This window comes from Mustela nivalis (genome assembly GCF_964662115.1).
Source record: "Mustela nivalis genome assembly, chromosome: 10".
In the NCBI taxonomy this organism is placed as follows: Eukaryota; Metazoa; Chordata; class Mammalia; order Carnivora; family Mustelidae; genus Mustela; species Mustela nivalis.
The window spans coordinates 74,003,250-74,023,677 of NC_139029.1; the positions used below are offsets into that span (position 1 = coordinate 74,003,250).

At 40.5% G+C, this 20,428-nt stretch overlaps 1 pseudogene across 1 annotated transcript; it reads left to right on the forward strand.

The window, feature by feature from the left end:
- Nucleotides 1-11,321: 11,321 nt before the first annotated feature.
- LOC309843200 (GTP-binding nuclear protein Ran-like) lies at nucleotides 11,322-11,899 on the forward strand (annotated as a pseudogene). Its single transcript has 2 exons — nucleotides 11,322-11,530; nucleotides 11,761-11,899. The product of its transcript is annotated as a GTP-binding nuclear protein Ran-like (transcript).
- Nucleotides 11,900-20,428: the final 8,529 nt, after the last annotated feature.

The following is a 20,428-nucleotide window of genomic DNA, read 5'->3' on the forward strand; positions in this document are numbered from 1 at the left end:
CCAACAGGCATTATAACAATATTTAGTGATGGGGGGACGTGGCAGAGATAGGCGGCAATACGTGGAGAGATGTTCATATTTCATTACAGTGAGTTTCCAGGTGGCGAGAGTGGGTGGAGTGAGCCAGTTATTAGTCCAAATGAACCTGGGTTTGGGATGAGAAAAGAAATACAGACAAATAAATATGACCAAAAGAAATTAAGGTTCTCTGATATTGAAAGATGAGGAGTATCAATAGATATGGTATAAACTCAACAGCAATTCCTGAAAAAACAGGACTCGTAGACACACTCCTTGAAACTGGAATGAAGTGAATTTCAGCAGAATGAGCAGTAGTGAATGATAAGCATTGAGTTCATAGTCCCAAGAGGTGAAGCTAGAACTGACTTTTTAAAGAGGTAAAGATAAATTCGTGGATGGCAGGTTCATGAACGCTTATTAAAGAAAATACTGATTTTGGGGGCACCTGGGTGGCTCAGTGGGTTAAGCCTCTGCCTTCAGCTCAGGTCATGGTCTCAGGGTCCTGGGATCGAGCCCCGAGTTGGGCTCTCTGCTCGGCAGGGAGCCTGTTTCCTTCTCTCTCTGCCTGCCTCACTGCCTATTTGTGATCTTTCTCTCTGTGTCAAATAAATAAATAAATATCTTTAAAAAATAATAAATAAAAAAAATAAACGTTTAAAAAGAAAATACTGATTTTTGTGGAGATTTTTCATAAACCTCAGCATTTCCTTCAGGAAGGATAGCTATCCTCTCTGTGAATTAGACACTTCTGCCATAGTGCCTTTCCCCCTCTTAAACTAAGAATGATTGTCTTCTCCCTTTATCTGGGTGACAGACTCCTATCCATACTTCAGGACCCATCTCACATTGCCTTTGGGAAATGATCTGACTCTTCCTGTTTCCAGTGTAGTATCCAATCCTTCCTCTTCTCAGCTAACTTTCATGTACAAACCTCTATGAAAGCATGTAATAATATACAGCATCCTGGTTTTCTGTTTACATCTCTTGACCTTGCTTCACTATGGGGCCCCATCTGCGACTGACATTGAGCATGTTCTAGAAGAGAAGCCCAGTGTTCACAGTCTTAAGTTAAAGGGCTAAAATTCTCTTTCCAAATTTAATTTTTTAGCCATTTGGACCCAATTCAGCACTAACCTTTCATTCTGTTGAATGAAATCATTACCCAGACCATCAATTTGTCCTTATTCTCATCAGAAAAACAAAAAATAAAAACTCTCAATGATTTAGAGTTTCTGCAAAAGCTTCCTAATGATACCTCAATGGCCTTCCCTCCCCAATATCCTTCAAAAATATCCTTTCGAAATGCAGGTTGAGTTCTGTCACCCCCTCCTTCCAAACTTCAGGTGCTCCCCATTATCAGCAAAGTCAAATCTTCAGCATGACCTGCAGGAGCCCTCTGACGGGCTGCCCCCGCCGTCATGCCTCACCTCACACCACATCCTCTGCACACAGCTCTCCACGGGTCATGTGTTACCTAGACTCCCTTTCTTCTCTCTTCTTTTCCCTTTATTGTCTGCCTGGTCTGTCTTCCTCTGTCCCCCCTGTGGCTGAGCGCCCTTCTGTCTTTTTCACCCAGGGACTGATTGTATCTCCATTTAGCATTTATTTTTTAAATGCCTCTTATATTTCCCCCACCCCCCCGCCCCGACCAGACCAAGTTCACTGAGCCTTGAAATCCCTAGCATGCTGCCTGGCACCAAGTCGACAAGACCCCGATTGTTATTATTCATCTCCTGCCGCTGAGATGTTGTTCAAAGATGTGGGACTGAAAGTTCCAAATACTGGGAAGAAGAGGTTAAAAATATTAGGTTGGGAACAGACTATCTTCCGATTTCATTTCCCCTCAAGAGTGAAGGTGAAACAGATGGAAATGCCTGTACTTAAAGGATGCTTCCATAAATTATTCTGTGTAAAAGACACCTAGGAGCCCACTCAGTCATGAGAACTCAGGCCATTCAGCCTTTGTTTTCATTGATTTTCCAGTTATCTTGTCACAGCCGGGCACAAAATAATGCTAATTGGATGAGGCTCATCTAAGGATACCTTATTAAAAAACTAAAAAAAGTGTCTAGGAAGGTATAAAGGTGATGCCAAAGCCTTCAGAAGGGGAGATAAAAAGTACTATATGTCTGTCAGAAGCAATAGCTGAGCCAGTCCTTAAGCACCCAATAAGAAAATATGGGTATTATTTATCTTCCAAGATGGCACAGCATCTTAAATCTGCCCACCACTGTCAATATTCAGTAAGGAGGTACTGAGTACCTCCTGTGTAGGAGGCATCCTGCTGGGGATGGGGGAAGCCACCCCACCTCTACCCCAAGGGCCCTGCCATCCAGTGGAGGAGGAGACGTGTGACGTGGTTACAGCAGGAGAGTGAGTTCTGTGGTATGAGAGAGGAGTGGGACAAAGGAGGTTGTGTGCTCCTCTGGCAGAGTGGATCTGAAAACGCTTTATGAGAACCCTTGAGTTGTATCTTGAAGGACGAGTGGGCATTCACCAAGTCCCAGCAGAAGGCATTCTTGGTAAGGAGGTGACCCCACACTAAGTCACGATGCAGTGAAAGGTCATGGTGATGTCACGAGTAGGCTTCATGAGTGTTTGTATCGGGTTACTTCATTATCTAGAACATAAATGTTGGGACTGAATCCTTTCATTGGGAAGCTGCTAGGTTGAGTATGAATGTGGTTGTAAGTGTACTTTTTTCCTACATCTTTAGAAGTGCTTGAGGTGCTCTACACACCTGGTTTTAGAGTCCTAATCAAGATAAAAACTTTCTTCAACACTCACTCTTACTAACCAGCTTTCTTGTAAGTGGAGGTGGATAGGTGGAACTTGGGACTACCAGACACTGGGAGCTGATTCACTCATTGAGAATCCTCTCTAGTGGTCCCCAGAGGAATGCTGCCATTGGACGGTGCCACTGGGATGTGAAGGAGGGGAGCTGCAGCTGTGTGTGGTTTTTCTGCTTGAGATCCATTCTGCCTCCATTCCACAAAGTTCTACTACTTGCTTCAGTTCTTTAAGTGCGCTACCCTGTTCACTAGCTCTGGGACCTTGGGTAATACTCTGGAGAACTTTTGATGGGTGGCTGGGGACCGGGAACCTCCTGGTCATTTGTTATTTTGGCAAACTGCATGTCTTTTGAGTAGGGTTGAGTTGGCACAGAGAATTAGAATATTTTACGGGAGTGGTCCAAACAGAGGTAGGAAAGAGATAAAAGAGAGAAAAGGGGCTCGATTCTCACAGGTATCGTCTCATTGCTGTATCTCATTTTCTCTCTTCCCCTCTGACAACCCTCCTGTTGTGGCAGTAAATCCCTACCATAGTGAGTTAATTATGAAAACCCAAAAGGGTCTTTTCTCTTCTTCCTTTCACATTTGGATACACATCTCCATGACTGTATAACATTATTTTATTGTATGTATCTGGTGACAGTAATGTGCCATCAAGATTCATTTTGATCCATGGACAAGTGCCGTAATACATGTGTTGATGAATTGTTCCTGATGTTTTGAGTGAGCAAGCTCATTTTTGGGGCTGGGCATATGTTTGTTGACTGAATATGAATTCTATACCCAGCACACCCTGCAAATCTGGCTTAATCTGTAAAAAGAGTGGGGAGCCATGTTCTCAAAGTAGCAGGGCTAGAAATGGCAGGGCGCCTGCTCACCATGGTCTAGGTTGGGCATTGCCAAACTCTAGGGGGAGCCATTCGCACATGTAAGAGGCACCTGTTAGGATTAATGGCTTTGCAATCTTTTTCTCCCAGGTCTTACAGTTCCTGAGCCACCTTTTCAGTCACGTCTCTCCTCACTTTTATTTTTTCCATCCTTCTTCATCCATTTCTGAGGTCACTTGGGGACTTTATAGATTTGTACATGTTTAGTATTATATTCGTCAGAATAGGCTAGGTTACGCTGCAGTAACTAATATTTTCACAATCTCAGGGGCTTAAATAACATTTATTTCTCACTCATTCTTCATGTCTGTTGTAGGTTGGCTGTGGGCTCTGCTCCAAGTCATCCTCAGATCCAGGCTGAGAGACATTCATGATTCCTCTTAGGGAAAAGGGATCAGGGTGAAACACACAGTGACTTCTGAAGCTTCTGTTAGCATATCATCAGTGAAAAAAGTCTACACAGCTATGAAAAGAGGGCAAGGAAACCTAACCTTATCATATGCCCCAAAGGATGAGACCTGGGGCATCTGGGAACAGCCCTGGTGACTGCCATGGGTGTAGTGAAGAGGGACAGTGGGATCATGGACTTTGAGCTCAGTCAGACAGGGTTTGAATCCTGGTTCTGCTCTTTATTTCATGTTTAATAACTTGCAAATAAATTACATGATCTCTCTGTGCCCCAGTTTCTTCCCCATATAATAGAGGTAATAATAGTATCTTTGTAGGAATGATGGTGATACAGTGCCAGTTATGTAGCAGGAGAACCAACAAATTTCTTTTCTCTCGTGTCCCCCTACTTTCCTCTCCACCCCGGGTCCCCTGTTAGTGCCAGTGCTTTGTGCTGGTCTGTTGAATAAGGGGCAAAACTGCTCCCATCTTCCAGCCAGCAAACAAGAAAGCCCTGGTGACACTTGCCAAAGCTCATGAAAATAGCTATTAGGAAGGCAAACTGTGCTTAGAAAAATATTAATTGGACTTTAAGCTCATTAGGAATTAAAAACAGCAACAAAAATGTTCACCTTTAGCATAAAGGAAAAAAAATCCTTGAGAGCCACATAGCCTCCCCCTAAAATGCATAGCTACTGACCCTCTGTAAATGCCCAGAGGATTCTCTCTGCCTGGCTACGGAGGTTCAGGACAACACAGCAGACGCAAGTGACTTCAGGATACCTTTCATGCTTGGCAGGCGTCCCCATTTTATTTATGATATCAAAGCTGCAACGCTGTGTTCTCTTCTGCGGAAGACATAAAAGAGATTCAGAAGTCATCCAAATCATCTTGTAATTAATGTTACCACGCACGCCCAGGACATTAAAATGTTAACAGTGTTAGAATCGTGTGCTTTGGAATACCGAGTGAGGGCTTTATTAGAGAGAAATGCTCAGCAGATGTCATCCACCCTAATTGAGGACATCAGGGTGCCTGCTGCTTGTTCTTATCAGTGGTACAGAGGGTTTTTTTTTTTTTAATTTATTCATTTTCTTTACTGCTAGAATCTGCTCTCATTATTAGACTATCTTGTCACTCATTTGCATTTCAAGTGCTGGGACTGGTGGGGGGGGGTAGCAGCTATCTTCCTTAAAAGAACACTTCAAGGGTTACTCTATCAAATAGCAGCACAGTAGCACAGTGAATCTGACATCTGGGTTATCTTATTCCCAGATGCTCTGTGGTGTCATTAGCAGGATTAATCTTAGCTTTAATTTCATAATGATTCTTATTCTAATATATGTGAATGAACACAAAGTCTCTTGACTCATTATCACCAATTTACCCAAGATATGTAATCAGGCTCTTACATTCACCAACATTTATTTTTGCTAATACATCTAAAATTGTAGATTAAGCAAATACAGTTAGTTCCAGCTGAGTGAATGCCTACTGAGGTAGCACTGTAGTATTTATGTTTTAATTAAAGTACATTAATGCTGTTGTTTTTAAATATGTACTGACCAAAAATGTGTTCACAGGGACCGGTAACGTCGTTGTTCGAGCAGCGTCCAGCTGTAAAATTAGTCACGGCAGCATTACATTAGAATGTAATTTGCGAATTATTGAAATTCCCTCTGTTAATTATGTTTTTAACCTTTATAAATAAGATGGAGGTGCACAGCCTCAATTCCAAACAACTCTGCTCCCCGAAGGAAACAGAGCGGCAGGTCCTTAATGGGGAGCATAATTGTAATAAGCTTTGTTGTTTTCATTCCCATTCAAGGTTACTATGTCACATCAAATATTGTCACTGTCAATTTATGACTCAGAGTGGCCAAAAGGCCGTTTCCCCTCTCATTTGACACGAAGTTTCATAGTATCCTTAGAGGGGGTAGGCTGCGGGGTAGGAAGAAATGAAGATGCTCTAGCAAATTCCCAATCTCTCTTCACTTACTTTAACACTGGGCTAACTTTTTTCATTTACCAGCTGTTGTCGCCCAGCAGCATGTAGTGCTTTATTATTGATGGATAAAATGTTCAAACATTTAAAGAAATGAAAGTCAGCTTTGCATTTTTAATTAATTAATTAAAAGTACTGTAAATGCCAGCTTGTTAATTGCTTTGCACCTGCAAGCCAACACAGGTTTTGTGCACTCTTTCTTTGAATATTAAATTTTTTCTTGCATGTCTTTATAATGCTTGGGAAGTCTCTCCAGCAAACATATTAGTAAAGAGTAAATATTGAATCTTAGACAAAACTCATGGCTTCATCTTTCACTGTACCCAGAATAGGATTTAAAGGAGGATTTAGATTTCCAAGGCTTCTAATTAAGTAGTGATAATCAGGCTTTCTGCTGAGGGTCACTTCCTGGGAGTAATTTGAGTTATTAAAATGCATGTTTTTGTTTGTTCTGCTTTGTGAGCTAAAACTGATCCCTTTTAATATAGCAGCAAATATGCAAATTGGTGTTTCATTATATTGTGCAATTTATGGCAATCTTCTCTAATTTACTAAAAGGTCAGGAGCCTGACCTTGTCATTCAAAAAATTTTTTTTCCTGGTAAAGCTAAACTAATTATGTGGGTTTTTTTTTTTTTTTTTAATGAAACTCTGAAAGTGTGCAGCATGGTAAAGAATGTGACAATTTAACTTTCATTTAGCTCTTATATTCATAAAGATGGCCTTCAGTTTTGTGTGGATCCCTAGTAACAAAGAGTAGGTGATCTCAATTGTGATTTAGGAATCAGTTGTTTTTAAATACTGCAGAGAAAAAAGAGAGAACTTAAAATCAATTCTTGTGCCTCAGAAAAATGTGGCAACTGGAATAGCCTAGCTTTACTGAAATAATTAGCATCCATGTACATGCTTTAAATTGTCACTGACCAGAAAATGTTAAAAAAGAACTATTGTGAGCTCAATAGCAAGTTTTTTGTTCAAAAGACTTACCAAATCTTTATATGATTTTGTTCTTTATTGATCTGAACTTTTTTCGTTGCTTTACAGAGTTTTCAACTCTGACTAGGAGAATTGTTTTTTTTTTTTTTTAAGATTTTATTTATTTATTTGACAGAGAGAGATCACAAGTAGGCAGAGAAGCAGGCAGAGAGAGAGAGAGAGGAGGAAGCAGGCTCCCTGCTGAGCAGAGAGCCCGATGCAGGACTCGATCCCAGGACCCTGAGATCATGACCTGAGTTGAAGGCAGCAGCTTAACCCACTGAGCCACCCAGGCGCCCTGGAGAATTGTTTTTTTAAGACTTATTTATTTCATTGATTGGGGTAGGGGACAGGCTGAGGGGGGAGATGGAGAATCTCAAGCAGACTCCTTGCTGATCATAGAGCCGCATGCCACGCTCTATCCCACAACCCTGAGATTATGGTCCAAACTGAAACCAAGAATCTGATGCTCAACCATCTGAGCCAGCCACTCTAATAGAGGATTTTTTATCTTAAATATTTTTAAATCCTTAGGAGCGGAAGTTGGTCACAATGAACTGTTTACTTTTTAAATTATAGGCACTGGTTCTTACACATTAGCTTGAATAAAAATCACTTGGATTTCTTGCTAAAACTTAGTTTCTGTGGTCCTATCATCTCAAAATTCTGGTTCAGTAGGTCTGGGATTGGCTTCTAGTAATCTGCATTTTTCTCAGGTGGTCTGAGGCACCTATCTGGTTATATAGGTGACTGTTGGATAACATGGATTTGAATGGTGTATATATCCTTCTTCTTCTTCTTTTTTTAAAAATAAATATAGTATAGTACTGTAAATGTAGTTTCTTTTTTAAATGATTTTCTTTTCTCTAACTTATTTTAATACTGTCATGTATAGTATATATAATGTAAAAAATGTGTGTTAGTTGATTATGTTATTGGTAAGGCTTCAACAATATGCTATCAGTTTGGGGGGAGTAAAAAATTATACATGGATTTTTGACCGTGCCAACACCCCTAGCGCCCATATTATTTATGAGTCAACCTCAGTTTGAAAAGAAGTTATAGCAATTTGATTCTCCTCCACCCAATATGCTCATGCTTAGTTACTCATTTATCACATGCATATGACGTTTTAAAAAAATGGATAAAGGAATAAATAAACATCTATTATGTGCCATGCATGATCACTGCCCTTAAGGAGCTAACCACAAAAACATATGTATAAATGGTTATAGGCAACATTTAAGAAACTATATGTAAAATACTTTAAAAATCTCTGAGAATGTAAAGGAGGTAAAAATTTATTATAATTGGGGGACATTTAACAAAGGAAATTATATTTAGATTAGGAATAATGAGAGTATTCCTCTAGGTAAGAAGGTAGGAGAAAGACTATACTGATTAGTGAAGAGCTTGAACAAAGGTCCAGAGAAGGGAGCATGTGTGGTGTGTTCTGGGGAGGTGCATGACCTAATGTGGTCACAACTCTTATTGTATGATGAATTGGTAGTGGGAGTAAAGCTCCAAAATTTTCTAACATCAGATTTGGCAGGACCTGGAATGTCTCAGTGCTGAGCAGTTGGGGGTTTATTTGGTGGGCAGTGGGACACCAGTGCCAATTTTAAAGTGAGGGTCTGTGTCTAGCAACAGTTTGGACAGAAAAGATCAAGGACAGGAAGAGATATTAAGAGGTTACTCATAGTCCATAGGAAGATACAAAAGTTCTGAACAAAGATAATGGAGATGGAGATGGAGATGGTGAAATGGATTCAAGAGACAAATGGAACTTGGCAATAAGTTGGATTTGAGCTGGAATTAGAAGGAGGTGTGAAGGGAAGGGAATTTGGTGTCCAAGTTTCCAGTTGAGTAACTGTACAAATAGTGACACCATTAACCAAGACAGGAAATGTAGGAAGAGAAACATCTGTGGAAATAAAGATTCTGACTTAGAAGCTTGCTTAGAACATGTGTTTGAAGACCAGTAACACTGGCAGCTCTAGGAAGCTTGTAGGAAGGGCAGAATCTCAGACCTCCAACCCAGATCATCTGAATCAGAATCTGTACTTGTACACCATCCCCAGGTGATTCACACACACATGAAAATCTGAGGAACAATGGTAAAAGAAAATACAAAGTCTATTGTTGGACTATCCTTCTGAAGGACTCTATACCAAAAAGGGCTTTGTGGTTATCTAAGTTTAGGGAGATCTCTATATAATAACCTGTATGATAATTATTCTTTGATATTCAAAAACTATAATTTTAAGAACAAATGAAGCCAATGTTAGTAGAAAGAAGGCAATAATAAAGATGAGAGCAGAAATAAATGAAATAGAGACTAAGAAACTAAGAAGATCATAGAAAATGTGAATGAACCTAAGAGTTGATTCTTTGAAAAGATAAACAAAATTGACAAACCTTTAGCAGACTCACCAAGAAAAAAAGGGAAATAAGATCAGAAATGAAAGAGAAAATGCTGCAATTGATAGCACAGAAATAAAAAGGATGATAAGAGACTATTATGAACAATTGTATGCCAACAAATTGGACAACCTAGAAGAAATGGCTAAATTCCTAGAAACATAACCTTCCAAGTTTGAATCATAAAGAAACAAAATCTGAACAGATCAATCAATAGTAAGGAGATTGAATCAGTAATTTTTTTAAAAAAGATTTTATTTATTTGACAGACAGAGATCACAAGTAGGCAGAGAGAGAGGGGGAAGCAGGCCTCCCACTGAGCAGAGAGCCCGATGCGGGGCTTGATCCCAGGACCCCGAGATTGTGACCTGAGCCGAAGGCAGAGGCTTAACCCTCTGAGCCACCCAGGCGCCCCTTGAATCAGTAATTCTTTTTTTTTTTTTAAAGATTTTATTTATTTATTTGACAGAGAACACAAGCAGGCAGAGAGGCAGGCAGAAAGAGAGAGAGAAGCAGGCTCTGCACTGAGCAGAGAGCCCGATGCGGGGCTCGATCCCAGGACCCCAGGCCCATGACCTGGGCCGAAGGCAGAGGCTTTAACCCGCTGAAGCCACCCAGGTGCCCCTTGAATCAGTAATTTAAGAGCTCCCTACAAACAAAAGTCCAAGACCAGACAGCTTTACTAGTGAATTTTACTAAACATTCAAAGATGAATTAATACCAATCTTCAAACTCTTTTAAAAAAATAGAAGAGGAAGGAACAGTTCCAAACTCATTTTATGAGATCAGCATTATCTTGATACCATAACCAGACAAAGATACCACAAGGGAAGAAAATTATAGACCAATATCCCTGATGAACATATATGCAGACAATCCTCAACAAAATGTTAGCAAACCAAATTCAGTAATACCTTAAAAGGATCAAACATGTGAAAGTAGGATATATTCTAGGGATTCAAAAATGGTTCAACCTCTGTAAGTCAGTCAGTGTGATACACAGCATTCACAAAATGAAGGTAAGAGAAAAAGAATCGTGTAATTATTTCAATAGATGCAGAAAAGGCATTTGATGAACATCCATTTATGATAAAAACTCTCAACAAAACGTGTATTGAAGAAATATGCCATACATAATAAAGGTCATATATGACAAGCCCAAAGCTAACATCATACTCAATGGGGAAAAGCTAAAAGCTTTTCCTTGAAGATCAGAAACAAGACAAGGATGCCTGCTTTTGCCACTCTCTTTGTGTGCTATTGGAAGTCCTACCCAGAGCAGTTGGGCAAGATAAGTAAATAAAAAACAACTAAACTGGAAAGGAAGAAGTAAAACTGTCACTATTTGCAGATGACATGATACTATGTATAAAAAGCCCTAAAGACACCACCCTAAAACTGTGAAAACTAATAAGTTTGGTAAATTTGCAGGATACAAAACCAGTATACAGAAATCTGTTGTGTTTCTACCCACTAATAATGAACTATCAGAAAAACAAGAAAACAATTCCATTTACAGTTGCATCAAAGAGAATGAAATACTGCTCTGTCAGATTGTCCAGAGACACTTCTGGAAGCAACAGTATAATGACTGCCCAAGGTGATCAAACTTGTATTGTTTGGCAATGGTAGTACTGGAAAAACTACATTTGTGAAATGTCATCTGACTGGTCAACTTGAGAGGTACATAGCCACGTTGAGCTTTGAGGTCCATCCCTTTGTGTTCCATACCAACGAGGACCTATTAAGTTCAATGTATGGGAAACAGCTGGTCAGGAGAAATTTGGGTGGGCTGAGAGATGGCTAATACTTCCTGGCCCAGTGTACCATTACAATGTTTGATTTAACATCAAGGGTTACTTACAAGAATGTGCCTAACTGGCATTGAGATCTGGTTCAAGTAGGTGAAAATACCCCCATTGTGCTGTGTGGCAACAAAGTGAACCCTGAAGACAGAAAAGTTAAGGCAAAATCTATTGTCTTAGAGAGAAGTACCTTCAGAACTATGACATTTCTGCCAAAAGTAACTACAACTTTAAAAAGCTCTTCCTGGGACGCCTGGGTGGCTCAGTTGGTTAAGCAGCTGCCTTCGGCTCAGGTCATGATCCCAGCGTCCTGGGATCGAGTCCCACATCGGGCTCCTTGCTCCGCAGGGAGCCTGCTTCTCCCTCTGACTCTGCCTTCCACTCTGTCTGCCTGTGCTCACTTTCGCTCGCGCTCTCTCTCTGACAAATAAATAAAAAATCTTAAAAAAAAAAAAACACCTTAAAAAGCTCTTCCTGTGGCTCGCTAGAAAACTAATTCTAGACCCTAACTTGGGAGTTTGTCGCCATGCTAGCTCTTGCCCCACCAGAGGTTGTCATGGACACAGCTTTGGCAGCACAGTATGAACATGATCTAGAGGTCGCCTAGACATCTGGTCATCTTCCAGAGGAGGAGGATGACCTGTGAGAAAGTGCAGCTGGAGCCCAGCATCAGAAGTCTGGTTTTATAGGCAACTTTCCCGTAATGTCAGTGGTACAACAGGTTTGCCACTTTATTTTATAGCTGAGCAGAACATGTACTTGATCTTTGGGATGCTGAAGGAGATGAATGGGCTTTGGAGTACCTGTGGCAATTGGAAAAGTACCTTCCTTTTTTGGACCTGCATATTTAGCTGTTTTGGAAAGCAGTTGGAATGCACCCCCAATGTGTTTTGAGGCATTATTTACAATAGCCAAAACATGGAGACAAACTAAATGTTTATTGATGGGTGAAGGGATAAAGAAAATGTGTCCAATATATATCATGGAATACTATTCAGCTATAAAAAGAGAATGAAATCTTTTTTTTTTTTTAAGATTTTATTTATTTATTTGACAGAGATCACAAGTAGGCAGAGAGGCAGGCAGAGAGAGAGAGAGAGAGGAGGAGGAAGCAGGCTCCCCGCTGAGCAGAGAGCCCGACGCGGGACTTGATCCCAGGACCCTGAGATCATGACCTGAGCCGAAGGCAGCGGCTTACCCAACTGAGCCACTCAGGCGCCGCAAGAGAATGAAATCTTGCCATTTATGACAACATGGATGAAATTTGAGGACATTATGCGCAATGAAGTAAGTCAGACAGAAAAAAACAAATACTATGTGATCTCAGTTAGACATAGAATCTAAAAAAATGCCCCAAACAAACACAAATCAAAGTACATAAATATAGAGAACAGACTGGTGGTTGTCAAAGGTAGGGGGTGTCTGGTAGACAAAATGGGTAAAGGGAGTGAAAAGGTACAGATTTTCAGTTATAAAATAGATAAGTCCTGGGGATATAATATGCAGCCTGGTGACTATAGTGAATACTACTCTATTGACTATTTGGAAGTTACTAAGAGAGTAAATCTCAACATTTCTCATCACAAGGAGAAAACAGTCTGTAGCTATGTGTGGTGATGGATGTTGACTCACTCGCAGTTGTTTTGCAGTGTATTCAAATAGCAAATCATGTTGCACACCTGAATCTGATGTTAACAAAACAAACCCCCTACAGTTTGCATTAGCCTGTTAAGGCTCTGAGGAGTTCTTTAGTGACGAAATTTGTCTGATTCTGCTTAAACCAACACTTTCAAAATGTATTTTGTCATGAGGTAGTGGGTTAGTTGTGTCCTTCCAAAAAATATGTTGAAGTTCTGACCCACAGTACCTGTGAATATGACCTTATTTGGAAATAAGGTTTTCTGGATGTAAGCAAGTGAAGATGAGACAATGCTGTATTTGGGTAGATGCTATATCCAATGAATGGTGTCTTAGTAAGAGTAAGAAGAGGGAGGCTTCAAGAAAGATTCACATAGAGAAGAAGGCTTTATGAGGACAGAGCAGAGATTGGGGTGACATAGCAACAAGCTTAGAGAAGCTAAGTTACTGGCAACCACTAGAAGCTTGGAAGAAGCAAGGAAGGATTCTTTCCTCAGACTCCAGAGGGAGCATGGTCTTGCCAACACCTTAATTCTGGACTTCTAGCCTCCAGAACTGTGAAGAATAAATTGTCTTAAGCCATCTAGTTTGTGGTAATTTATTTTTGCAAACCTAGAAAACTAATAATGTGTGAATCTTTAAAATGAATAACACAACACCAATTAACATTCTGAGAGTCAGTAGATTAGAAAATAGTGGTTTAGAACATACATGGAGATGCCAGTGGGGTTGTGCATGTGCAGGTGTCAAGCAGGCTTTGGAAATTGGGTATAAGTTTCAAGAGAGGATCAGGATAGATGAGAGACATTTGGGAGTAAAGCATACAGTGGGCAGTTTAAACCTGGGTAAGGCATAGAGTTGATCAGGAAGAGCATGTAAACAAAAAACCCTGGGAGAATAGCTGTAATTGAAGGAAAACTGAGAAAGAGCAAGAGAATGGGCATTTAAGAGCCATAACAGAAGAAATATAAAGTGAAAAAATACATGCATTCCTATGTTTATTGTAGCATTATTTACAATAGCCAAATTATGGAAGCAGCCATTGATAGGTCCATTGATAGGTGAATGGATACAGAAGATGGTTAACAGAGGGGAAATGGTGTGGGGTGGATGAAATGAAGGGGATTAAAAGCACACTTTTCTTGATGAGCACTGAGTAATGCATAGATTGTTGACTCAAATTGTACATCTAAAACTAATATAACCTGTATGTTAATTATACTTCAATCATAAAAAAAGAAATTATGATAGCAGAAAAAGAAACAGGATGAAAGACTTTTAATTTAGCAATTAGGAAGTCACTAGTAATCTTTGAGAAAGCAATCTGATCAACTGGAGGTAGAAGCAAGCTTGCCATGGCTCAAGGAGTGAATGAGAGGACCTTCAGTTAAAGAAGTCAAGGTAAAAATATTTTCAGTTACCAAGCCTCCTTGAAACCTTGAAGAAGGTTTTGGAAAACCTTTTCTAGAAAAAAATGAAAATCATCCACTTGAAAAAATGAAGAAAAAAAAAAAGGAATAAAACTCCATCTTTGATGAAATAGAGAAACTTCACTCTGAACAAAATCTGGCCAGTTCTTAAAAATCAAAACTAACACTAAGGGTGGAGGCCGAGAACCCAAAAACCGTCTCAGATTTTAGCAGAGTCAGAATTCTCAAAAAGTACATGTTACAGTCTTCATATCCGTAGGGTCCTCCATTCAGGTTCCTGGGATCTAGAGAAATGTGGCCAAAGAAGAAGTGGACGTGGCCCTATGTAGACTCAGCTGTCAACAGCGGAAGAGCAGGTGTGGCGGAGCTGAAGGAGAGTCACGTGGAGGGTGCACCTGTACTGTGTGCAGAACACCCTAGTCTCCTAGCTAACGGGGTGTGCAGTGGGAGGGGGAGGGAGGACGAAACTGTGCTTGCCAGACGGCAACACAAATCAACATCCTAACTAAACAGACGGGAGGAGAAATGCACCATCAGGGTCGAGGGCACATTTGGTGAGAAGGTTTTTGAGATAACACACTACATTTGAAACTCTGGGCTTCCCTTCTTCACGGAAGACTTTAAGCTAATGATGCCCTCAGTTAGAATTACTCTAAGAAATGTGAATAACCATCAAAAAGGAACACATTAGGCCATATGCATATGAACAAAAGAGGAAAGAGTAAGCAGAAGTCAGATAACATACAGAACTTAGAAGAGGGATTGTTCTATGAATTTGACAAGGAATTTTAAAGTTACTATAGGTAGTATCTCTTGGGGAGGAGGAGGTGCACACACACAAAATCATTGAAAAGGAGATGAAAAGACAATAAAAGAAAATTTAAAAAAATGGTAGAGCTTAGTAAAGAAATGATGAGGGCACATAAAATCAACGCAGAGATAAAAATTTTATTAAGTAAAAAAAAGAGTAAACAGAATTGAAAACATAGGGATACAATGGTTAGGAAATGGTGAAAGCCTTGTCCCCCTTTTAGGTATCTCTTATTGAAGTGCTTCTCATTTCTCCAAAGTCTTGTCTTGATGGTATGTTCTATTAATTAGTAACAAGGGAGCTGGGGTTTGGATCCAGAGCAGTGGAATGAATTCTGCAATCCCTTTCATTACTCCTTTAGGTACTGAGTTATTCTTTTGCAATATCTTTATCTTTTCAAGATTTCCCTTAACAATACTCATAAGCACGTTTTCCATAGCACAGAAGTATTGATGGTGTAAGCTGGTGAAGTGAGAACATATGGCCAATGATCCCATGCCAGTTGTGTTCCCACTAAGAGCTACACAGACAGTAAGAGAGGTGTCTAGAATCCTATGGAATAAAGCATAAATGTCTGTCCCCAAAGCCATTTTAATTGGTTAGGCCCCAGCATCATAATCCACCTTAAACTGATGGCCTTCAAGTGGTGCTCAAGTTCCACAGAGGTGAGAATATCTCTGAATCATTTGGCTTCCAGCTAGTAGCTTTGAGTTTAATGGTCTGGAAGAGTCTCTGACAACAAATTTCAATGGAGAAGCACATCTCAGGCAGGAGAGCCTAAATTCATCTCTCTCCCAAGGAAGTTAATTTCCTCTGACTAGTGAGCAACTGCCCATCTTTGATTTGGGTTTTCTCTAAAGAACTTGATTCCAGTGGCTGGTAGATGTGTATATGTGAATTCTGCTCAGTTCATCCAATAATGCAACTCATGTCAAATGTTTGGTACACAAGTCCTAACTCCTGAGAAAAATGTGATTTTTATGTTTGGGTTGTTTTCTTGTTCTCTTGAGCATCACTAAGCTGCACTTGGTTCTGCCTGCTAACACTCTGCACACTAGTCCGGACTGGGAAACCTGACAGTAAGGGCTGACATGGGTCTCAGTCTTCCTTTGAACCATCTTGGCTAACGTGTGTGTGTTTAGTACAAAAGAAGTACAAAAGAGTCAAGAAAGCTCTCCCCACAGGAAGCTCTATTAGAAAGAAAATGAAAAACCTTGTGGGGCCAACCCTGTAGGGCCCCACGTGTATACCACAAACATCCATCACACTAGAACAGAAGAAACCCAAGGCTATTTTCGCCATCTTAATGAATGGTATCATCACCCACCCCAGTCAGAAGTTTAAAATTATCCATGATTTTTCCTCTTGCCTTCATTTCCACATCTAATTTCCAAGCAAGTGTTTTTGATTTTACCTCAGAAAGGTGTATTGAGTCTGTCCTCTTCTCTACATTTCACTTCTTCCTTGGGCCATTCTCCTGAGTGCCTGTTGGACTGCTACAACAGTTTCTTGTCTCCCCTCAGCCACGTGTTTCTTCCTGCAGTCCATTCTCTGCATACTAGCCAGGGCCATAAAAAACAGACTAGGTCATGTCACTCTTATATTTAAATCTCCAGCAGCTTTCAATATACCTCAGAATAAAATGAAAACTCCATACCATGACCTTCAATATCCTGCATCATCTAGCCCCTGCCTACCTCTCTGAGCTCACCCCAGCTACGTAAGTTTCCTTTCGGTGCCATGAATACACCAAACCCTTTCATTCCTCAGAGACTTGATATGGGCTGTCTCCTTCTCCTGAAAATGTTCGTCCCTCAGTATTATAGGAATGATACAACCGCTCATTTTTCAGGGCTCAATTTAACTGTCACCTGTTGAGGGTGGCTTTCCTTCCTGAAAATAGGCATGTCTCATTCATTTTATTCTCTACCTCTGTCTCCTATATCTTTCTTTCTTACATCTTAGCAATATCTATAATTATTTTAATTACTTTCTTCTCTCTTCCCACTAGAGCAGGAACACCTCAAGAGCTAGTACACAGTCTGTCTTGTTCTATTCACTAATATATCCCAGGACTTTTCACCCTCAACAAATAATGGGCAGACAACCCATAACTGAATAAATGAAGGGATGAACCCATTCTTGCAGCCCGTATATGAATTCAGGATCTTTAACTGGTGAACATCTACGTGATCTGTTCCCTTTCCTTTCAGAGTTTTAAACAAGGACCTCATTTATGGGGACATTTAATTTTCAGAATCCTTTGAACTGGAATTTTTCAAATAAACATCACCAGGTTTCCAAAAGTTGAAGTCTTTCATGAGCTGCGTAACTCTGCAAAGGCATAGGTGGGAAGGTGACCCATTTATCCATTGCTCATGGATGTTCAGAACAATCTGGCCATAAAGCAGTTCAACCACAGACATCAACAAAGCCCTGGTCATTTCTGTCCACACAGTTGTGTGGAATTTGGCAAATAAACATGAAATGGGTGTTGATGAGGACTTAATGAACATTATATGTCAATTTAAAAAATGACCTACTTGTGGTTTACAATGAACAAAATCATAAGGTATGCCTATTTAAAGCATCTCTTCCACTGGGAGAGACTATTCTGGAGGAAGGATGGGAATAGAAAATTTAAATTAGATTATGCAAAACAAAAAGCTACTTTGGAAGGGTACACTTGCTTTTAGGTCTATTTGGCAGGGTGAGTTTTTCTTGTCCCCCTTTATCACTTCTCTTTACTCTTGGTAAGAAAGAAAACTTTTAGCTTCATAACACATAGCCTACTGTTAAGCCAGCATAGATGGCTGTAAAAAATTATCTGCTCCTCCAAGAAGTAGTCTTGTTTGTCCTGCAGTGGTTTTACATGGAAGAAGGGGAAAGATCATAGACAATGCTTATGGAGAACTTAAGAAGTTTTTGACTGAGAATCCTCTCTAACTTCTCCCTCTGCAGAATGGAAGCAAGAATCATGATCTTTGTGGTCCAAACCAAGTGGTACAAACTTGGATAACACTGGGACCCTGGAGGATGGTGCAAGGTATCAAGATGGGAGAAGCTGGGAAAAATCAGAGGAAGAAGGGATTCTTGGCCATTCACCCAAGACTTCTAGGCATCCATCCAAGACTGACAGTGTACAAAGTGAAAGGTGGCCCCATCTGATCAGTAAAGAAATGGCCTTTGTTCATCTTTCATCTTTCAGATTTCAGGGGAGCTTGGATCAGCTCCTGGTAGGATATTTTCCTCCCAACAGATGACTTTGAGTGCACTACAGGCCCTCCTAGATATTTTTGCGGGGGCGGGGGGGGGAAGATAAGGTTGAATTTACTTAGAAGTTTTATCTAGAATCTCATTAGCAGGAAGGTTACCTCTGCCTAAAATACTCTCCTCCAAACTAACATTTGGAACCTGCAGGCCTCAGCTCTTTCCTCCAGGGTCTTTGAGGCTCCTTCCTCCACTATAAATATGGGTGACATCATTTTTTTTTTTTTTAAGATTTTATTTATTTGTCAGAGAGAGCAAGCGAGAGCGAGCATAGGCAGACAGAGTGGAAGGCAGAGTCAGACGGACAAGCAGGCTCCCTGCGGAGCAAGGAGCCCGATATGGGACTCGATCCCAGGACGCTGGGATCATGACCTGAGCCGAAGGCAGCTGCTTAACCAACTGAGCCACCCAGGCGTCCCTGGGTGACATCATTTTATCTTGATTCTTTCCATCCCTTAAAGTTGATTTAAGGTCTTTTTTTATGTTTGGTGGGAAAATACAAAGATTCTGGCAGGATGCACTTAAATATAATGTAGCTAATAAGTCTACTATTTAATTGTAGCTGTTAATGCAAAATTTGATGATATTTCAGCTGGTATGATTAGCATTTAATCATTTTTTATCATGGCGATACTGCATTTACTGCCTTTCTGCTTTGAAGATGTCAGCAGTCTTCTATATTTATTTAGAATTTTATGTGTTGGAGACTTTGGTTTTAGAATTTCAGGGTCTTGAGACCATGAATGCTTAAAGAAAGTTATTTGCATTTCTGCAGACTGCAGATGATTCCTGGTTCCTTTAATTCTTGGACTGTTTTGCACAGGTCAAGGGTAAGAGTTTTGAGACATCCGAGCCTTCAGCCCTGGTCCATTAGCTGCATAACCTTGGGCACGTCATTAACCTAACTGTGCTTCAGCTTCTTCATCTGGAAGCTGGGGAGAATAATACCTGACGGCTGTCTCCTGGGGGAGGCAATGGGCGTCAGGTGAGAGGTGCGTGAAAGTGGCTTGAAAACCTGTAAACTGTTAAGTGAATTAAGATTGCTTTCGTGATGTTTGTTGTGTCCTCCTCCATCTCATCCTCTAAATGAACTCGGTATGGAGGTTTGGGAATGGCAGTGGTGATTATCTGGGGTTTCAGTTATCTGCGGTCAACTGTAGTCCGGAAGCAGAGGGTCCTACTTATGACGTCTGGTCAGGTGATTAGTTACCTGACACTATGTCATATGCCTGCGTCCTTCACCCCCCTTCATCTCCTCACACGGGTATTTTATCCTTTCACACGGTCACAAGAACAAGGGTGAGTACAGTATGATATTTTGAGAGAGGGAGAGAGACACTATATTCACACAACTTGTTCTGGAGCACATTGTTGTAATTGTTCTATTTTTAGTTACTGTTGTTAATCTCTCACTGGGCCTAACTTAGAAATCAAACTTTGTCAGAATACATATGTAGGGGAAAAACACAGTATATATGCTATGTCCGGTACTTTCCTTAGTTTCAGGCATCTACTGGGGGTCTTAGAGTGTATACCCATGGATAAGGTTTGGGCGGGGGGTGGATAGGCCAAATATCAGTTTGCTTTGTTTGACAGAATTCCCCACCATGAAATTTCCTCATGCTCTGAGCATCCCCGGGCCTTTTAAATCTAGATTTAATTCACAAGCAACATTTGAGAAAAACGGTTGTATAAAGGGAGGTAATCCTATAATGAAAGATAAAATGATTCTGCCTTGACATCTGTGGGTGATAAGGCATTGTCACATTGATTACCTAATTTCATGGTGGGGGGAGATAGAACAGGTGATTTAAAAAAAAAAATATTTTATTTATTTGAGAGAGAAAACATGAGCAGGGTGGGGGTGCAGGGAGAAGCAGAGGGTGAGGGAGAAGCAGACTCCCCGCCAAGCAGGGAACCCAAGCAGGGAGCAGAACTCAATTCGGGGCCCCCAGGATCATGACCTGAGCCAAAGGCAGACACTTAA